The sequence below is a fragment of the Melospiza georgiana genome, chromosome 18 (genome assembly GCF_028018845.1).
Source record: "Melospiza georgiana isolate bMelGeo1 chromosome 18, bMelGeo1.pri, whole genome shotgun sequence".
NCBI lineage: Eukaryota > Metazoa > Chordata > Aves > Passeriformes > Passerellidae > Melospiza > Melospiza georgiana.
In genome coordinates, this window is record NC_080447.1 from 8,237,751 (window position 1) to 8,256,757 (window position 19,007).

At 45.3% G+C, this 19,007-nt stretch overlaps 1 protein-coding gene across 1 annotated transcript in view; it reads left to right on the top strand.

The window, feature by feature from the left end:
* Positions 1–777: 777 nt before the first annotated feature.
* The window catches only part of HIC2 (HIC ZBTB transcriptional repressor 2), a 70,788-nt gene continuing 52,558 nt past the window's right edge, over positions 778–19,007 (top strand). The window contains exon 1 of the mRNA XM_058036983.1: positions 778–868. The gene's annotated coding sequence lies outside the window, so the exon portion shown is untranslated. The remainder of the gene's footprint in view (positions 869–19,007) is intronic.

Here is a 19,007-nt window from a genome sequence, read left to right on the forward strand (position 1 = left end):
AATATACTTCCTCAGGTAAGTAACTAAAAAAGAAATGCACAACCCAAAACTTCAGATTCTGGGGGTGCAAAGGCCATGTCTGTATCTGTGCCCTGAATGATGCAAAATGCAGTGACAGTCCTTAACACACAGATATGAGTGACAAAAAAACTAATATGCAAGTAGTGCTATGCATGATGTTTCCTAAATTTGTGTGTAAAACTCATTTCAGATTCCAACACATGTACAAGCTATAATCTATATAATTTCTCTGAACACACACTTAAGAGCTCATCAGTGATGGGAGAAATAATCTTAATAAATGCCTTTTTCATTGCTCAAAACCTGGGAGGGAGCAGCAGTATTTGGGTTGCCGGGAGGCAGTGGTCAGGCTCCGGGCTGGGTTTCGGGGTGTGGGTGGCAGGGTTAAGGGGGGCGGCTCGGGGTGGGGGAAGCCCTGGTCCCTCGGTGGGAATTGCTCAGATTCCCGTCCCTGTCCCAGCCCCGCCGCGGCAACATTTATTGCAAAAGCAGGAAATTGCTTATTACTAAACTAGCTGGCAAGGGAGCAGAGCCGATGCTGTTCCACACTGGCACAGCACTTGCTTAGCTGCTGCTTCCCCTGCCTCTCCTTGTTCCGCTCTTTCTTCTTCTTCTTCTTTCCCCTCTTTCTCTCCTCTCTCCCTCGCTCTCTCTTCTTTTTTTCATTTTGGCTTCTATTCAAATGTGGGTCAGGGGTGAGCGGCTCCCAACGTCACAAGCTTGCAAGATGGCGCTGGGAGGAAGGCTGTGAGATGAGGAACAGGCTGGTATAAACCGAGAGGACAGGAGAGGGAGAGGAGGAGAGGGGAAAGGGAAGAAAAGCTGCTGCTCCAGATGCAATAAGAAGGTAACGCGGCGCGGGGCGCGGGCGGGGGCGCGGGTCCCGCGGGGCGGTCGGGCGCTGCCGGGCTCCGCGGTGCAGCCCAGCCCCGCTCCCCCGCTCTTTATTTGCAGCCCCGGTGATCTGCCCATCTGCACGGGTCCGCTCGGGAGAGTCGCCGGGGTGGCGGGGGTGTCCCCTTGTTCCCTGCCCTACATCAACCGTGCCCGGCACCGGCGGTACTTCCATTGAAAAACCCGAGATGGTTTCTCTGCTCTTGCCCCCCTCTCTCCGTGCCCCGGGCCCCCTCCCCTCGCTCTCCGGGCGCGCTGCCCCGTTGCTTCGGGGGCCGGGGCGTGCGTCGGTGTGCCGGCCACCGTGCCTGTCTGGAGCTTGCAAATGTTGGTTATTTGGTTGAAGCGGCTGGAAACTTTCCCCTCCTCCCGTGCCATTTGTGTGTGCGCACGGGTGTGCGCTGCCCCTTCCCCGGCGGCAGCGGGGTCGGGCCGGGGGGCCGCAGCTGCTGCCCGCCAGGGCCGGCCGGCGTGGGGCTGACCGGCCCCGGAGCAGCCGCCTGCTCCCCATCCCCACTCGTCCCTTCAAGTGAGCCGTATTGTATTTTATTTGATTTTATTTTTTCCCCGAAAGGAGGGAGCGGAGCCCCGGGGTGCCGGGGGGCGTGTTTGTGCCGGGGATCTGGCCGCATTGTGGAGGAGAGGGCAGGAGAGGGGCTCCCGGGACTTGCATCGCCTCCTTCCCGCCCCCCGCGGTCCATCCGCCGGGCTGCGAGGCGACGAGCCAGGCCGGCATCCCCCAACCCCAGCGCCGGCCCCAGCCCCACCGAGCACCCCCTGCCCTACGGGGACCGCGGTGAACTTTTGCCCTGGCTCCCCCCTTCCCCGCCGCCCCCCTCGGCCGCTCGGGATCGCGGAGGGAAGGACCCGCCGGCCCCGCTCGCTCTGCCCGTCGCTGCGGGTCTCTGGCTTTTGTTACGGCCCCATCTCGGACGCAATGGACGGAGCAGGATCGCGCACCCTCCCGCGGCCAGGGGCTCCCCGGACCCTGCCCGCCGGCTTTGTGCCCCGCAGGAAATGCACGTTCCCCGGCCGCGCTAGCCAGCGTAGAGCTGTCCACTCGGTTTGAAAAAAAAAAAAAGAAATTGTACGTCCAGGCTGGCAGAATTATTGCCGAGGCGCTCGACATCGCAATTGAGGGAACCGAGAGGGCTGGTTGCTGCCCGCGGCTGCCCGGTCCCGGGAGCACGGCGCCGCGGAGCCGGACCGGGCTCTGCATCTCCCGGCGCGCCGGTGCCGGTGCCAGCTCGGCGGCGGGGGGAGCCGGGCTTTTTGTGTTTTTCTGGTTGCATTTAAAAGCAAAGCGAAGCCGGCGGGGGGAGTGGGGGCGGGGGAGGCGGCGTGCCGGCCCCCAGCGCGGTGCGCGGCCCGGGAGCCCCGCGGTGCCCGCAGCGCCCAGCCCGCGCCCGGCCCCTTTGGTACGGGGCGAGAGCCGGCGGGGAAGTCAATTATTGACTTCTGCTTGGCCGGGTCCCAGGTGGAAGTGGGCACGGCGGCGGCGGGCGGCTCTCGGCGCGCCCCCCGTTATCGGGGCCGCCAGCCGCGCTCCTCCCGGGGGCTCCGGACACCGTGCCCGCCCCGCCGCCGCCCGGGGAACGCGGATGTGCACACGGGGTCTGCGCGCTCGAATCTTTCTGCTGCGAAATCCGCAACCTTTGAGAACTCGGGTGGCCTGGGCGCTTCCAAGACGGGTAACTTGGGGTTAGAATCTGCGAGTGGGGCGGGGGTATACACACCTTTACACAGAATTAGTGAATTACATATGGAACCCGGTGTTTTAGCAGACGGTTACCAAAATCACTCAGGGTATACTCAGTTGTTAGAATAAATCTGAGAGAGCAGCCAGGAATCAGTTAGGAGCATCAGAATTACATTCTGCTAATGAACTGTCCTTTGACCAAAACTGGTTTAAATTTGTTGCGGAATGCTGTTTATATTTGAATGGCTCCCATGTTTTTCCAGAAATTAAGGGGAAAACAATATGCAATAGTCGCTTTAATTGGAAAATGTCAGAACTATGAGCAGATGTTTGCTATGCTTGATAAATACTGTTTATAAACAATTAATATTTCAAGATGACTTATTGCTATTTTTTATTACTCAGAACTATTGTATATCCTACAGCGGCTCTGGAGAGAAAGCTGTAAATGACTCCTTAAGATTTCACAGCAAATCTACATGAGGAAAATGACATATGGAAAGAAAATTGACTTATTTCCACAACTGCAAATGGCCTCCTTTTTGCGCCTTTTCATTAGCAATCTAATCCTAAAAGCATTAGGAGCAATTATTTGCAGTGGTGCCTGACATTCTAGGTCTAATTATTTAAATCAGTTTAACTTTTGATGGTTGACCCATTAGGTCAAATCTGTGTGCCCTTTGTTATATTTATTAAAAAAAAAAAAAAAAAAAAGAGAGGAGGGGAGGGGGGGTCTTCAAACTTGACACCTGCTACTGACATATCATTTTAGCTCTGGAGGAGATCAGCATTAAGAATAAGCAACCTCTTACATTTGTTACTTTCCATTCTAACATGGGTAAGGACACCCTGTGTAAGTGCCTTGTTCTTTGACATCTAAAATCCATTGCTTAATCACGACAGACTTGTGTGGCCGCAGGAGTGTAAGCAGGAGGAATGGGAGACTATGAGGATATGGCAGGTTTTCCTTCTGTCATGCTTCCTAATCTACGTGAAATGCAGATGAGACACACACATAAAAGGGATGATTTTTCAGTATTTCAGGGGACAAGCTTCTTCCAAGGATCTGGGAGAGCTCTAAATCTTTAATGCATAAGGAAATAGCTCATGTTAGTATTCACATTTCTGGGTGGAATGACTTATGGATGTGTAGATAGTAATAAGTATTGCAAGATGCTTGAAGCACTTGGTATCACGTGATGTGCTGTAGTGTCAGTGCTGAATTGTTTGGCAGAAGCCAATGTGTGACAAGGGGTGGGGGGGAGAGAGGAGAGAAAGAGAAGGTGAGAGGCCTTTTTCCAGAAGGGTACATGTTCAATTTATTTTGATTAGTTGTTTAAAATAACTAGAAAACAACATAATGCTAAGCAGTTTGGCTGTGTAATGGATTTAAACTCTCTAAAACAGCCACCACAGCCCAAAATTGGTGATCACAGCATGAAATTTGAAGTTGTGAACAGCAGATCTTGCAATGAGAGTTGTCGTTTTCTAGCATCTTTACAGCCCATAGTAATTAAGAGCTGCCAAACATAAAGTGTATGTTGTGCATTTCTCTGACCTTGCAGAAAATAGTATGTGGCTATTCTTTGAGCCCCTGCTGCCTTTTTTGATGATAGATGTAGGGAAATGGGATGATGTTTGAAAACCGAGGTGCATTTGCCTTCCTATCAGAAGTGTTTGTGCTGACTGCAGCATTTAACCCTGTCATCCAGTCTGATGAACATATCACAGCTCGACAGCCAGAGCTATTGGTAGGAAGAGGTTGCCATGTTTTCTCTACAGAAAACCAGGATTCCCATACCCTAACCAAATCTGACTGATAAAGTGCATGAACAACACTGCAGCTTCTGCCAACAGCCAGGGAAGAACATTGCCACAAAGTGACATTTCAGTGCTGCAGCAAATGTGGTGTTGGAGTGGAAGAAAGCAGAATCACATTTGTGCCATAGCCATTATATTGGCTGCATTGTGACAGGCGAGGCTCAATGGGAAGGGCCCATTTCAGCATCAGCAGACATGCCTTCCCTGCTGGGCTTGGAGAAAAATTAACAGGGCTCAGCTGTGGCATTGCAACAACAGAGTGTCAACCCAACCATAAGCAGGAGAATATATTTAAAAAAAAATAAAGATGACTTCTTTGGTTTGGTGTTATTGAACACCAGTGACTGAGCCATTAGGCCTTCTTACATTGGTTTTTGTCTTGCTGTACTATCAGGAGCAAGGACAATGCATTGCAATAGGGATTTCACTCTGCTGTGCAGGAGCTCATTGGCAAAGAAACCGCATTGGTTTGTTCAGATCTCTTGCAATCAGCAGTGACAGTGCCTACTTCTCTCAAAAGCAGCAGGACAATGTTAAAAAGATGTTCCTGAGAGTTGTATTTTCTTGTTCAGTTAATCTCCAGGTTCCAGCTGGTTTTAAGCTGGGTTTCTTTCCTTGAAGCATACGTGTATTGTGCTAGCTGTCCAAACTTGTAAGTTAGTCACGCTTGTTTGTAATTCCTGGAAAGAAAATTCACCCTCCAGTGCTGGCTCCCACAAAACAAGGAAGAAACAGTGAGGTCAATCCTGAATTTTAAGCTGATACAAAATGAGTTGTTACAATAGCTGTAAAGGATGAGGCTACAACACAGCAGTAGCTGTACCTGCTGTAGAGTGACAGGTGGGAGAAATTCTGTTCTTTTTCATCTGTGTTTGGATGATGGCCCAGTGCTGGCCACAAACTGCAATCCAGGATTAATCCTCACATAGTGTTTTCTTTCTATGTATCAGATTTCTCATTTTGTTAATAAGCACAGCCTAGCATGCACTTCAAGTCAGCTGTTCTGGAGTGGAAGCAATAGGGTTTTGCTTTATTGAAATGATGGCTCTCATGCTTTCCTAGAGCCTGTATTGTTTGACCAGGGTAGGGCAGACTGTGATCCTTGTAATCACAAATCCTAAACAGGGATTCTAGTTACTGACTTTACTTAATGGAAAGGGGTGGGGAATGGAGTTTATCCAGGATTACATATGTATTATATCACATTTTCGGATGTGCACCCTGCGGATTTGAAGGGGCTAAAGAGTGATCTTTTCAACTAAAAACCTCAAGCAGGCATTTGGAAATGGACCAATTGTAGAAGCTTCCTTCACTTACTCTCTCTAATGGAGAAAAGACAAACTGAGCTGTCCTGCAGAAACTGTCAGAAGACATGCACTGATTGCTAAGCTGGGAGAAGAAGGGTCTGAGTCTTCAACTGGCACTAAGAAAAGTTTAAAGAAGTGCAGGGATTGGTTTCCTGCTCAAAACAGTCACCAGGGATCCCTCACAAAGAAAGCATCCCTGAAAACGGCAAACTTCTTGATTCTATTGCTAGGTGTTCTGAGGGATCTGTGCAGGAGTTAGGAACAGCCCCTCTTGTTGTTCCAGCTTTAGATACTGGATGGGAAAATGTGTCAGTGTTGCCCTCACCCAGGTTCTGGATGGGAGGTAGGAAACATTTCATGTCAGTGTGCTGGCCTGAGGCATTTGCTGCCCTTCAGTCCCCTGGGTAAAGGAAGAGGGGATGGCTTTCCATAATACATCAGTTTGCCCTACCCACTCCCCTCCCCCACTGAACCAAACACTGTGCAAGATAAAATTGCCTTCAAATCAGTCCTTTGCCATGGGTGTGAAAAGAGATACACGATGGAGTGACTGGGGAGAGGCCTCATGGTAAACAACCTGACTGCTCTTCATGCTGGGCTGGTCCCATTCATCCCTGGACCCGTTTAAGATGACAGGGGTGCACAGCAGATTCCTTCCCCTAAATGTGTGCTCATTTCCTGCTGGATAAAGAGCCATTCAGTGAGGGGATTCAGTTTTCTTGGAGTCACATAAAGACACTGCCATGTAGTGGCAGTAGACACTGCCATGCACTTACTGCATTTCCATCTGCTGTCAAGATGCCACCAGCAAGTTTGACAGTTTGGAAATCTTTTCTCTTGTTTGATAAAGAACAGAATAGAGTAATTTGCATTGCCAGTTTTAACTGAGAATTGAATTCGGCCAACAAGAAACCTTATTTTAAAGCTTGCTTGTTTGTCTATGTGGTAGTTACTCTCCAGCAGTAAGACTGGATCTTGCTGCTCTGTACCTATTAAAACATGTTGATGTGCAACTAAGATAACTTTAAAGTAAATTTCATGTTAAGCAGAAGGACAGGGTTAACACATTCAGGCTATGATTCAACATGCAAATCAGAAACAAAATTAATTTTCTATGTTATTGTTTCTGAGAGGTGACGCAAGAAACTTCTTATATAGCATTAAATTCAATGAAATGTTAAACCTGAAGATTTTGAAGTGTTAAATAAAAATATTTGTAAAATACTTTCTGATGACCTCCTGAAGTCGCTTCCTTTATGACTTACTCTGTGATTTTTATTCAGCTCCAATTTAAATGCAAAGCTAAGGAAGTGTTCTTTGAGCAAAAGTGAACAGATCATTTTCTACTTTTGTTGCTCTCTTCTGAGTTTGGAACTAGCAGATAGTAGTTTCTAACACCTAGTTTTCATTTGGAGGGAAGTCAGCTTTCCTGCCCTTCTGCCCCTCCTCAAATCTCAGTTGCTTTTTGCAGTCTGAAAGAAGTGGTTATTGAACTAAACTGAAAAAACAGCCTCTCTGTCCCTTTGCAAGAGGCTCCTGGTGCATAGGGTTAGTTAACTGCCCAGAGCAGTAAAGTAGTGGCTTTTTCTGTGGAGGGACAAATTGTCCTCAAAACTTCACCAGGAAAGACATATAATTGAAGAATGCTTTTTGGAAACAAGACCTGTTTAAAAGAAGTTTTGAAGCTATGTCAGTGTATAGTGAGACAAACTTGTGCTGGTTTTATGTAATGTTGTTTCCCCTATCCGTCATGGGTAAGGTGCTTTGTTATTCCTAGTTTCTGTTTTAAAGTATCCAGAACAGTCCTCATGTGGATCAAACTCCTCAAGTCCTTGGAAAAAGCTCTTTGTTCTTTTCTAGGCAGCTCAAATGTTCTTTGATAATGTGATATTAATGACATGATTATGCCCAGTCTTCAAAGAAAAACATGGATGTCCTTCTAGGCAGGGAATATATCTACCAAAGTTGTAGATTGCAAGGAATCCACTAAAAATCATAAATCTGTGTGCACAGCTATGAAGTGTACATAGCCAGAACCATACTACCAGAATGCTCAATAAAGGGAATTTTGGCATGAGAGTGACAGTTCTCTTGAAATTCTTCAGATGTCAGCAGAGTGATGTTTGGCTGAGTGTTTTTTAAAACTAATGTAAAGTATGACTTGAAAAGTTTTACCCAGAAAGCTTTGTTATACGCGTTTCCTTTTATTAATTGATGCAGTGGTTGAATATTTGCCCACATTTAATTCTTCTGGCTGAGCTTGTCTTCCAAGGAACTCTGCTTCCATCCCTGATTTAAACTTCCCATGCTATGGTCATGAAGGAAGTTAAGCAAGTTCAGTTTTCTTCATCTTTAAAGTATGAAGAATATGATGTCCTTGGTTTGTTTTGTGTATTTATCTTATAAATGCTCATCATATTTAAAAGTTTGCATAATGGGACCCTGACCCTAGCAACACTCTGTAAATGCTGTCATCATACACATAATTCTAATAAAGCTTCAAAATGGTAAAGTTGCCAAAGGACTGATGTTTTAGGATTTTGCAAAACCCATGACGGGGGAGGGAGGCTAAAGAAGAAATCTCTCTAGTCATTCAGAAATGCTACATTTCTTAGTCTTCAATGTACCTTATCAAACAAGGCTTTCAAAATTGCAATCAAAATTGAAACACGCCAGCTATAAAAATAACTCTCTTTTTGCTACAGCACTGAAAGTATTAATGAGACTATATTCCCCTGCAGGGAGCACTGGGAGTTTTTGGAAGGTCTGTTCTGTACTGTCAGTCTCTTCCTGAAAATAAGTAAATGCCTCTAAATAATTCCCTTCAGGATGCACCAAGCAGCAGTTTGTATTTTTGTGTCTTCCCTCCGCGCTGCACGGTGCAATGCCAGCGCACGGCGTGACGCAACAGTCTTGGAAATTCTTGGAAAAGCACTTCCGTTTGCTCTAGGTAGAAATTGTGTTGGCAGCAAAACTGACTCTGCTGTTTACAAGCTGGCAGCATTCTGAAATGAACTCCAAGAAAAGCAGTTTAATGTATGCGGTTCTGCATATCCATCCAAATGCAGAGGTGTTTGAGACTGTTGGCCTGTTATTATGGGTGGTGCCTTGGAGAAGGAATGTCTTGAGTATTTGCCCAAGTGTGGACCTCTTTTTAGCAGCTGTAGTCAGCTGGTTTATTCCAGTCAGGCTGGGTCTCCCAGTTCCTGGTTGCTTCTTGTAAGGTGATGGGTTTAACTGTTGTATTGATATTCCTCAGCTCCTGAGTGAGGGAAAAAGTGACCTGAGTGCAGAGAGAGGACCATCAGCATCATTCTGACAATCTCTGTTTTGGTGGCTAAAACAGACCTGAGTACGAGAATTTGTTCGCCACTGATGGGTTGTTTGAATCTGGAAAAAACATATCATGTTTTTTTCACCTCTGCCTGTGTAAAGCCATGGTATTTTGAAGATGGGTTGAATTTCCACTAGCATTTAATGAACAGAAAATAACAATAGTAACTTCTGTTTTCTAATATTTCACCGTTAGTTGTGCAAGAGCATTTCAAGCTGAATGCTATACTAATAATTCAGAGTCTTGCAAGTGGAACCAAATGCAGAGAAAACTAGTACTTCTGATGGAGCTGTAGTACTTGAAATCATGCATGGAGGTGTAACTAACCATAGAGGACAGTCATGGAAGGAAAATATATTTTAAGGGTCCTGCTGAAACACTGATCATTGGAGTATGGAATTAAAATATCTGCCTATCCAGAAAAGACATCCTTTCAACTCAAAGATCTCACAATGCTTTCATAATTACTAATCTGTGACTTACAGTTGTGTCTCTGGTATGTTCATGTAACCTTTTCTGAGATGTTTATATGGCTTTCTGAAAGCTGCAGAAGCCATATAAAGGAACAGAAGCCTTGGCCACAACCCAGCAAACCCTTCCACTCCCATTAGAGGCAAAGGACTGATTAAGCACCTCAGTTTCTCTGTTTCACTTTTAATAAATAAAACTGCCTTCTCCTTTCTAAATTTTGAGAGTTCATATGAAGTGGGACCTCTGCTACATGACACCAACTGTTCCATTTCAAAAGACTTATCAGTTTTCTACCTAATGCCCAGAGCATCTAATACCATATGCCAGAGGCTTGGGATGTTCCCTATCCTTTAACTGGTTGGACAAGAAAGGGGGAAAGGAGTCCAAGTGAGTTCAAGCAAGTTTCCATGTGCATCTGCACTGCCATTATTGAGAACATTTGCCTATGTGTGCTCGCTTCCTCTGTGGTTACACATGGACTCCTGCTACCTCTGTGTTTACCTAAAACAGCTTGGGTTGTACCCTCACCAAAAACTGCAAAACCCAAAGCACCCTCCCTAAAACTTCCTGGAGCAAAAGCAAAGCACATCCCCTTTTGAGGCACAGGGGAAGTCACTGCATTGCAATGGCTTTGACCATCAGAAGTGGTGAGTGGGAGGGTATCTGACAGCATTAGTGCTGTAGATTGACTGGCTGGGGTCACATTTTTGTAAGTGAGAAGGTAGCAGCTGTCCTTTGAGGCATGCAGGATGCAGCATTTCAGGGGAACTTGCAATTATTTTTTCCCCATAAGAACTGCTCCATGCTGTGCCAGGCCTCCTCTGTGTCTTGGCAGAGGGAAAGGGGCTGGGTGGCCATCAGGAATGCTCCTGATGGCACAGAGGAAACAAGTCTGCCTCTGCTAAACTTACACACTACTGGAGACTAACCAGTCAAGTCTGTTGCTTTAATTTTAACTTCAGGGAAGGAAGGATGGCAGCATCTCAAGTGAAATCCATGTAATGCCAGAGTATGGGATTTCTGTAATTCAGTGCCTGTTGTACTGTATTTTAAGAAAAAGCTTGAAATTAGAGAAGTGGAAAGATAATATGAACATGGTGGTTTTGTAATAAAATAAAAATACAAACAGTGCAAACTGGCTGTTGGTCAGATCAGTCTTCAGGGCAAAATGTCTTTAATAGATGTCATTGTGAGGCTAACGCTGCACTTGGCGCCAAAAATTAAATTCAATGCTATAAATGGAGATAAAGCCCATTGCAGCTGACAATATACTTCCAGACCATGTCCCCAGCTAAAGAGCTTCCAGTGCAAGGCCCAGGTAGGTGCTGTATAGATAACTGGCTGGGGGGGGTCAGATTCTGCAAATGCTTACTCAGGCACTTGGCTTGAACTCGGTGTGACTGCTGGAGTAAGAGCTTGCACAACCCAGCCCTAGGAGTGGGGCTTGAGCCTTAAAGCTGTTGGGTAAAACAGAATTGCTTGGAGGGTTTATATATTTTCCAGCTGCCTGGTGAGGCAGCTCTAAGTAGAAGCCCGCTTCCGACCCTGACTTGCATGCCTGTTTATTTGCTGTAATCACCTGTAACCTAAAATTGCAAAACTCCTGTGGATACACTAATGATGCCTTTGTAAAGTTCTCCTAGCAAAAATTCAACTGGATTTTAAAAGCACATGCTTCTTTCAAAACCCTTAGCTGTAAAGTTCAATCCTGCCAGCCTGGTGGGCTGAGAACATTTTGGAAAAGGTCAGAGGGCCACATTGAATGCTTTGGGTCCAATTTCCCAGGATGATTTGTTGCCTGCACTCTTTGAAGGGAGTGCAGCACCTGCAAATCCCCTTCTGGGGATTCCCTTAAAATGTGGGGAAGCCTCCAACAGGTGTGTGGAGCTGGCATGGCCTTGGCCCAATGTGGGAGAGGTGTTGCTGGGACACGTCTGAACCTGCACTTGGGCTGGAGCAGGGAATCAGAGGCTGGAAGTGATGGCTGTTCTCAGCTCCTCTCATTCCCCTGAGCACAGGGAAGGGATGCTAACCTTCCCCAGCCAGAATTCAGAAGCTGTTCTCCGTGCTTTTGCAGCCTGCTTGGAAGTAGCAGTGGGCAAGGGAGTTGCAGCTGCCTGTCCCCCCCTCTGAGAGGCAGCGGGTTGGCTGCTGGGCAGATGCTGACTAATTGTATCAGGAAAGAAGTGGGAGGCCATATAGCTGATTCAGATCCCTGCTTTAAAAACCCAGAGCCTGGCTCAGTGAATGCCTGATTAATGTATTTTCTTCTCAGATTCATTTGCTTTGAGGTCTCAGTTCAGAGGCTCAAGAGAAAACAGGCAAGACATTCTGAGCCTCGCTGGATGTGTCACACGCTCGCTGCCTAAGTGCTCTCCGTGTAAAAGGCTCTGACACAGGGAAGTCCCAGACACACTGCGGTGTCAGGGAAGGCTCTGGCTGGCAAGTCTGCTTGGCTAGAGGTTTGAATCTTTATTTTTCTTAGGAGGCAGTTGCCTGGTTGCTATTAAGAAGTTATTCCTTCTGATGGGTCATTGGATTTCTTTGTAAGATCTTTCTAGCTTATTTTAAACTTAAGGTTAACAAGGCATTTCTTTTGCTTTCATTGAAGAGTATAAGCACTTCATCTGAGTAGGAAAGAAAAGCATGGTTATTCATAGTAAGTCAGTCTCTACAGTGAGTAACTGAACAAAAAAAAGTCCAACTGAAGAGTACATTAATGCTACTGAGGACAACAGACTTTAAAATTCTGTTCATCCCCAGAAGTCACAGAGAAAAATATGTTTTCTTGTCAGCTTCTTGTCAGCGGATTTGTCAGAAAGAAATCTACCTCCTTCCCAATCTAGTTTGCAGAGTGTATTTGCTCTTCAAGAACAAGTCAGCACAGTAATCCTGTTTCACGTTAACTGTTATGAAATATGGTGTTAACATTTTAGCCCTATACTGGCAGGAAATGGGATTTAAGAATTTTTTTTTTCTCTGAGTAAAAAAGAATTCAGGAGCAGGATTTAAAAATAAAAGATCCTTACAATCCTCTCTCTGAGTGAATTTCCATAGCTTAATCTTTCAATTCATCTCATTTGCCTATTGTGCAATTTGGCTTATGATTTTAACTATGGTAGTCTTTAAATATAAGTTGACACTTCAGATCCCTGTGCTGACTTCAACTCCTAGTCAATAGTGTCTGCTTATTGAAATTTATGCTTTGGTTATCCAACCTGTGGGATTCTTTTCTTCTTCCCCAGTTGTGCACATACTTGCTTTTTCCAACCATTCCTACATATTTGTTGTATCACTGTAATCTCCTTGTTCCCTGGGCTGTGTTTATTCCTGTCTGTTTTCTCTGTCTCCTTCCACACAAATTTTACACCTTGCATTGGGCTGTCCTTCACAAATACCACAGTAATTTCTTCACTGTAAGCTACTGCAGAACTTCAGAGCCACCAAATAGTTGCAAGTTGCATCCATGCACGTGTTGTTGTGGCATCTGTTTGTGCATGGAGACTCTCTTTAGAACAGGATCTGTCTGTCAAAACTCCCTGCAAATGCTCTTCCTTATTATAATACTTCAAGGTTACTTGCCACAAATATTTTTTTTCTGACTTGTATGAAACTGAAATCCCAGTAAATGAAGTATCACTGCAGAGGCATTTAGGAACAGGGAAAATTAGGAACTTCCACTGTTAATTGCAGGAAAATCTGGCTGTTCTCTTGACAATGGCCTTCAGCTTCCCTTAGTATATTTTTAAATATTTGATTAATTCTTCTGGAGCAGAAGAGTCATATGACAGAGTTTTAAAGAATAATTCAAAAGAGACAGACTTCAATGTATTGCTGCCTTGTCTTGCCAAATACCAGTGGTTAGATTGAAGCCCCTGATTGTACAATTCCCACCTACTCTTGACATCAAATCTCCAGCCTATGTCAAAGTCTTGCTTTCTAGAACTGCATGTCCTTACATCTAGGGAAAACTTGTGACTGATGGAAGGTTTGATATCATATGCTCTCAAATCCCACTGAAATCAGTAAGCTGAGGGTGCTGATTGCTAAGATCAGGCCCAAGATCAAAAATGCAATTTAGAGATCATATCCCTGCAGCTGGGTCACAGAGCCTTGGAGAGATGCAGTAGTTTCTTTCCCTGCCAGGGACAGTCCTGAGCCATCTCATTAAATTGTTCATTATTTGTTATACACATATGTGCATTCTTTCTCTGTTTAAAATATCCATGCATAATACCAGACATGAGTGTTTCTGTGTGCAGTAGCTGTCAAGGTACACTTGACATTCAGTTACAACAGGAAAAAATGGGGTTTGGTACTTAGTGCTTAATAGCAGAGGCCAACTCATCAAGTTTTTCTGTTGCAAAAATGCTAGGTCTGAATTTCTTGAACAGTGTGTCTCTAATGCCCCAGAGACATGACAGCACATGTGAAGCACATGAAGGGGAAGACACAGGACATGAATTTTTCTGCAGGTTTTAACAAAGCCAGAATCTTCCATGCCCTCTGAGCTCTGCCACACAGAACAAAAGCCCCAGGGGTTTTGTTTCTAAAGTCATTTGAGAGCTGCCAGCACAAAATGAAAGCCCCAAGGGTTTCTCCAGTCATTGAAGGGGCACCCACCACCTATAAATGTGAAAATGCAACTGAGCTGCACTTTGAAAGTGAGAGGGCACAGTGGCCTGGCACAGTCACTGTGGGAGTCACTGAACTAGCAGGAGTGACACAGTGTGGAACGCCTGAACTCCTGCTTAACCAAGTAATTTGTTTAAGCAGTATGTGACTGACTGCATGCTGCTGGGCCCCACATCCTTAATGTTCCCCTCCCACCTTCCCTGTCCCTGTGCCTAAGTCAGCTTTTGGGGATGCTTGATGTGCCACAAAACCTGCTGGAAAATCCTGAAGTCAGGCTTCATTTCACACCTGGGCATGTAAAATGCCTGGCTCTAACAAGAAACCTGAGCTTTCCTCCACTGATTTTTAGGTGGGACTGCCACCACGGTGTCTGGAGGTGGGGGTTCCATGGCTCTGTGAGTGTGGGCTGGTCCCAGCATGGGCTCCAGGAGCAGATGGGCCTTGGCAGGGAGCAGCTGCTGTCCCAGAGACCTCGGCTGCAGCTCCCCCTGAGCCAGCAGGGCTAAGGCGCCATGGCAGGAGTGGGAGGGCAGCCTGGGCAATGCCAGGGCTCGCACAAGAGCAGCCTGGGCAGTGCTGGGGCACTTAGGAAGGCAGCCTGGGCAGTGCCAGGGCTCGGACAAGAGCAGCCTGGGCAGTGCTGGGGCATTTAGGAAGGCAGCATGGGCAATGCCAGGGCTTGCACAAGAGCAGCCTGGGCAGTGCCAGGGCTCGCACAAGAGCAGCCTGGGCAGTGCCAGGGCTCAGACAAGAGCAGCCTAGGCAATGCCAGGGCTCACAGAAGAGCAGCCTGGGCAGTGCCAGGGCTCTCAGGAAGGCAGCATGGGCAATGCTGGGGTTCTTGCTCCAGCCCTTGGCTGCCTGATTCCCGGCAGGCAGAGCTGCTGCGTGGCCGCTGTCATGGACAGTTGCACCTGATGTGTGGGAGTTACTTGGCACATGGTGGATGTAGTTTCCCATTGATTTTTGGTGGAATTGATTTATAGAGCTATTTAATGGAATTGATTCTTTTTACAACTTTTTTCCCCTCTTAAAGACCAATTGTTTTTCTTGAGTGATGGCTGCAGGTTTGTGTTTATGTATTAATATGCTTGTGCACCCACAGTCCCAACTGTGTTCTCTCTACTCAAACTGCAGAAGAAAGTCTGAATCTCAAATGCCATCTTAAATTTTAATATTATGTTTGATGTATGACCTGGGATAAATTAAACATGCTAGCACTTGCAAGATGAAATCCTAGTGGTGGGTATAACCACAAAGCAGTGTTCTATTAAGCCAAGGACTGTCGAGAATGTCTGTTGTGGTTGTGTCTGGGTTACGAGTGGCTCCCTTTGGTTTAGTGTAGGTGGATATTTTTATTCTGCCTGGCTTGTGAACAAGGGGATGAAACTTCAGAATTTACCTACAAGAGGAGTAAGCCTCTGCTGACTTTTCCTTTACAAGCCCATAGGTTGGAACCACATTTTTATCCTAAACCCAGTATTTTTATTGTATTTTAATGTATTTCATTGATTGTTACTCCAAAGTGGTTTGTATTGAGGAAACATTATATGTTATACCCAGAGCAGTACTATGAGAAAGTGTGACTATCATAATTCTCTGTTACTCTTTGTACTTTGCAGGTCAGTTCTGTCAGTAAGCTTCAGTGGCAAATTTGTGTTGTGGTTTTGGGATTCTTTTTTATTCCCTTCCTTTCTGTCTTTCCTCTTTCCAGAACACTGAAATAAACATGGGCAGGATCCTTACTGTGGGTGGGACTCCTGAGCAGATATGCCACCCAGATTTCCAGATCAGAGAGACTTTAAACGTGTGTGCTGAGGGTTTAGGGTCCGGCTAACAACTGCCTGTCAGGATACAACAAAATAATCTCTGAACTAGCCAGCACCCAATCATAAAATAAATTAGTAATCCAAAAGTACCTCCTTGAATGGCAAAGTGAAACAAACCTTAACTGTCACCGTTGTTGTGTGTGATCCCTGTGTGAAATTTAGCTAAGCAATCTGGCAGCTGTATGGAGCACTAACTGGATCTTCCAAGTGCTCTGATGTGAGCCCAGTACATTTGGGTAACCTAATTATCACCACAGAAGTGAAAGGGATAAGAGACAGTAGTAGTCAACATCCTATTTGAATTGAAAAGCTCTGAACTTCATCACTGCTTATGAAAACTTCCACCCAAGGCCAGCTGTAATCTGGAGCCATCTAAAAGCTGCTGAGAATCCAGCAGGGCTCACTCCTGTGCATCTACCTTATACTGTGAGTTTAACAGGATGGCCAAGAATAATATCATTGGGATGCTGAGTGTGCAACTGCTGCAGGAGTGGGCTGTCCATGTGAACAAAGATTAGCAGGAAAACTGTAGATGGTGGATGCATGATGCAGAGCAGATAATAGCAGAGTATCCTTGTATCTGCAGCTCCAAATACCACGCACCATTAATTTTGGGAAAGGACTCCAAATGTAAGCAAATTGCTTTGACCCAGATTTTAAACTGGTAAAGGAAGCTGAATTCACAGGCAAGGCAATATGGGCCCTTTTGCAAAGCATGGCATTTAAATATGGCTTGCTTAGAGAAACTTCTAACAACAATCTACCTTCACCCTGTGCCCCAGAGGACTGCCAAGACTTTATTCAATGTCAGAGTGATCCTGAATGCCAGTCTTTGAGGGAGAAAACTGCATCCTTGCTTTGTAAATGAAACTGCAGCAGTTGAATTATACTGTAGTTTTACCGAGGTGTTTTATATACCACAACCACATTGTAAACTAGATTTTGTTTGCTTGGAATCATCCTAGTGATTTGTAGTCTGTCTCTGGCAGATGTGTCTCCCCCTAACCATCACATGCCCTAAGCAATTATGCAGAGTTAACAAAACCTAGAGAAGGCAACTGCTCTTATCTGTCTTGCCCCATGCCAAGTCTTTGCCTTCTACTCTCTGCTGGGAAATAGTACAAATTCCAGGCATTCTTTGGAAGGGAGAGGGTTAAATTTAAAGAGAAGGATATCTTGTCTTTCCCCACTACCGGGATGGAAAGATTTTAACTCTGCCTGTTCCCCAGAGGTGCTTTGTGTGATGATATGTCCTTGTGGGATGGGTTGGACATTAAGGATCTGTACTGCCAAGTTTCTTCATTGTCATATGGACTGATTCAGGACATCAGAAGAAGCATTTACATGAGAATACATGATTTCATAGTTGGTGTTATGTAAATTGGACTATCTTTGGCTTAGGAACTGCAGAACCCTAAGGCTGTCACTGGGCTGTACCAGCACAATCTCTTCCCTGAAGAATGTTCCAGTCTAAATAGTAGATGGTAGTAGATAGTAGATAATAGTAGATAGTAATAGTAGATAATAGTAGATAGTAGATAGTACAGCTAAAGGGGAGAGAGGAAGCAGAGACACAAGCAGATGCATTATTTGGCCAAGGTGGTGTGACAGATGTAGAGAACTAGGAGGAGAACCTAAACTCCAGTTACAGTTTACTTTGCTGCCAGAACAGGCTACTGTTATTATAGCACTCTCTTTTTCATCCTTACTCTTCCAACTAAATTAACTTTCCTTGCCTCAAGGACTGACACAGTCCCTGTACAGTCTTCTGGCTATCTTAGCTATTCCAGAGAACTGGAACAACAAGCATATAAACCAGTCACTGCACACTGACTGATCATTGCTTACTCTCTGTTCTTGAGGCTTTAGCTCATGGCAGTGAGAGGTAACCAGTCACAACCTAGGACAAAGCCAGCCACACAGGTAGCAGTTGCTTCTGGATTTGCACAGCTACTCATCAGTCCTGCTTGTTCTAGAGATGCCTACCTTGCATTTTGGTCTGCAGACTCCTGGTGCCAGCCCACATGGGGTGAGGCCAGGTACCACCAACACCACCTCAGGCTGCTCTGGCTCCACTTCAGATCTTCATGGGCACCTTGCTAGTGTTAAAGATTCCTTACCAAGCTTCTACCTTACAAAGGGACTGCATTTCTGTAATGCCTGGATTTGGAATGCTATGAGATGGAAACAAATATTCTCCAGAAGATGATAAACAGGACCAAACAGTTACTTTTGACCAAACACACACTTTTTGTGTGTTGCCTTGGTAAATTTAAAAACTTCCATGTATTAAATGATGCAATTGCAAATTCCTTACAAAAAATAAAATGTCTGTAATCAGATAATGGTTGCTCTGGTGCTAGTGGTAATGTGGCATAGAATATCTCTTGGTTTGGCTTCCACGATTCAGGAGTGAGGGGAACTGGAATGGTGTTTACTGAGCCAATAAACTTCTCACTAAACATAATTCATGAGCTCTAGCTGGCTAATAACCAGGACCTCAATGCTCTAACAGTTGGCCCCATACATATTAAAACAAAGCTTTATTTGAAGTGAAAACTTTTAGAAAAATAAACTTCAGGATTTAGTGGCCTCTAATATTGTCCGCCCCCACAGGCCATGAGAGATCCCATAACTAGAGAGAAGGTTTTAAAATATTTCTATTGCAGTCTCTTTGACCAATGCTGAAAGACTGCTTGCTCCAGAGATTGCCTTGGCATATTTTTTTGTTTGCTGTTTCCAAACTTAGAGGAATCCATATGCTTCTTTTAAAATAGCACTGTGCAGGCATTTTTCTTCCCTATTTATGTTAAAAAGAGTTTCTGCTGGCCATTTGAGTGCTCTAGGCAGTCAGCATTCTTCAGCTCTATGAAAAAGCTGAAGAGCTGAAAGAAGGTTTACTCTCTCTAAAATGGCATTTAAAAATTACTTCCATAACCTTTCTTACAGTCCTAGTTTTTCTCTGGAGAGATCTTCATCTGAACAGGTTTATTTAA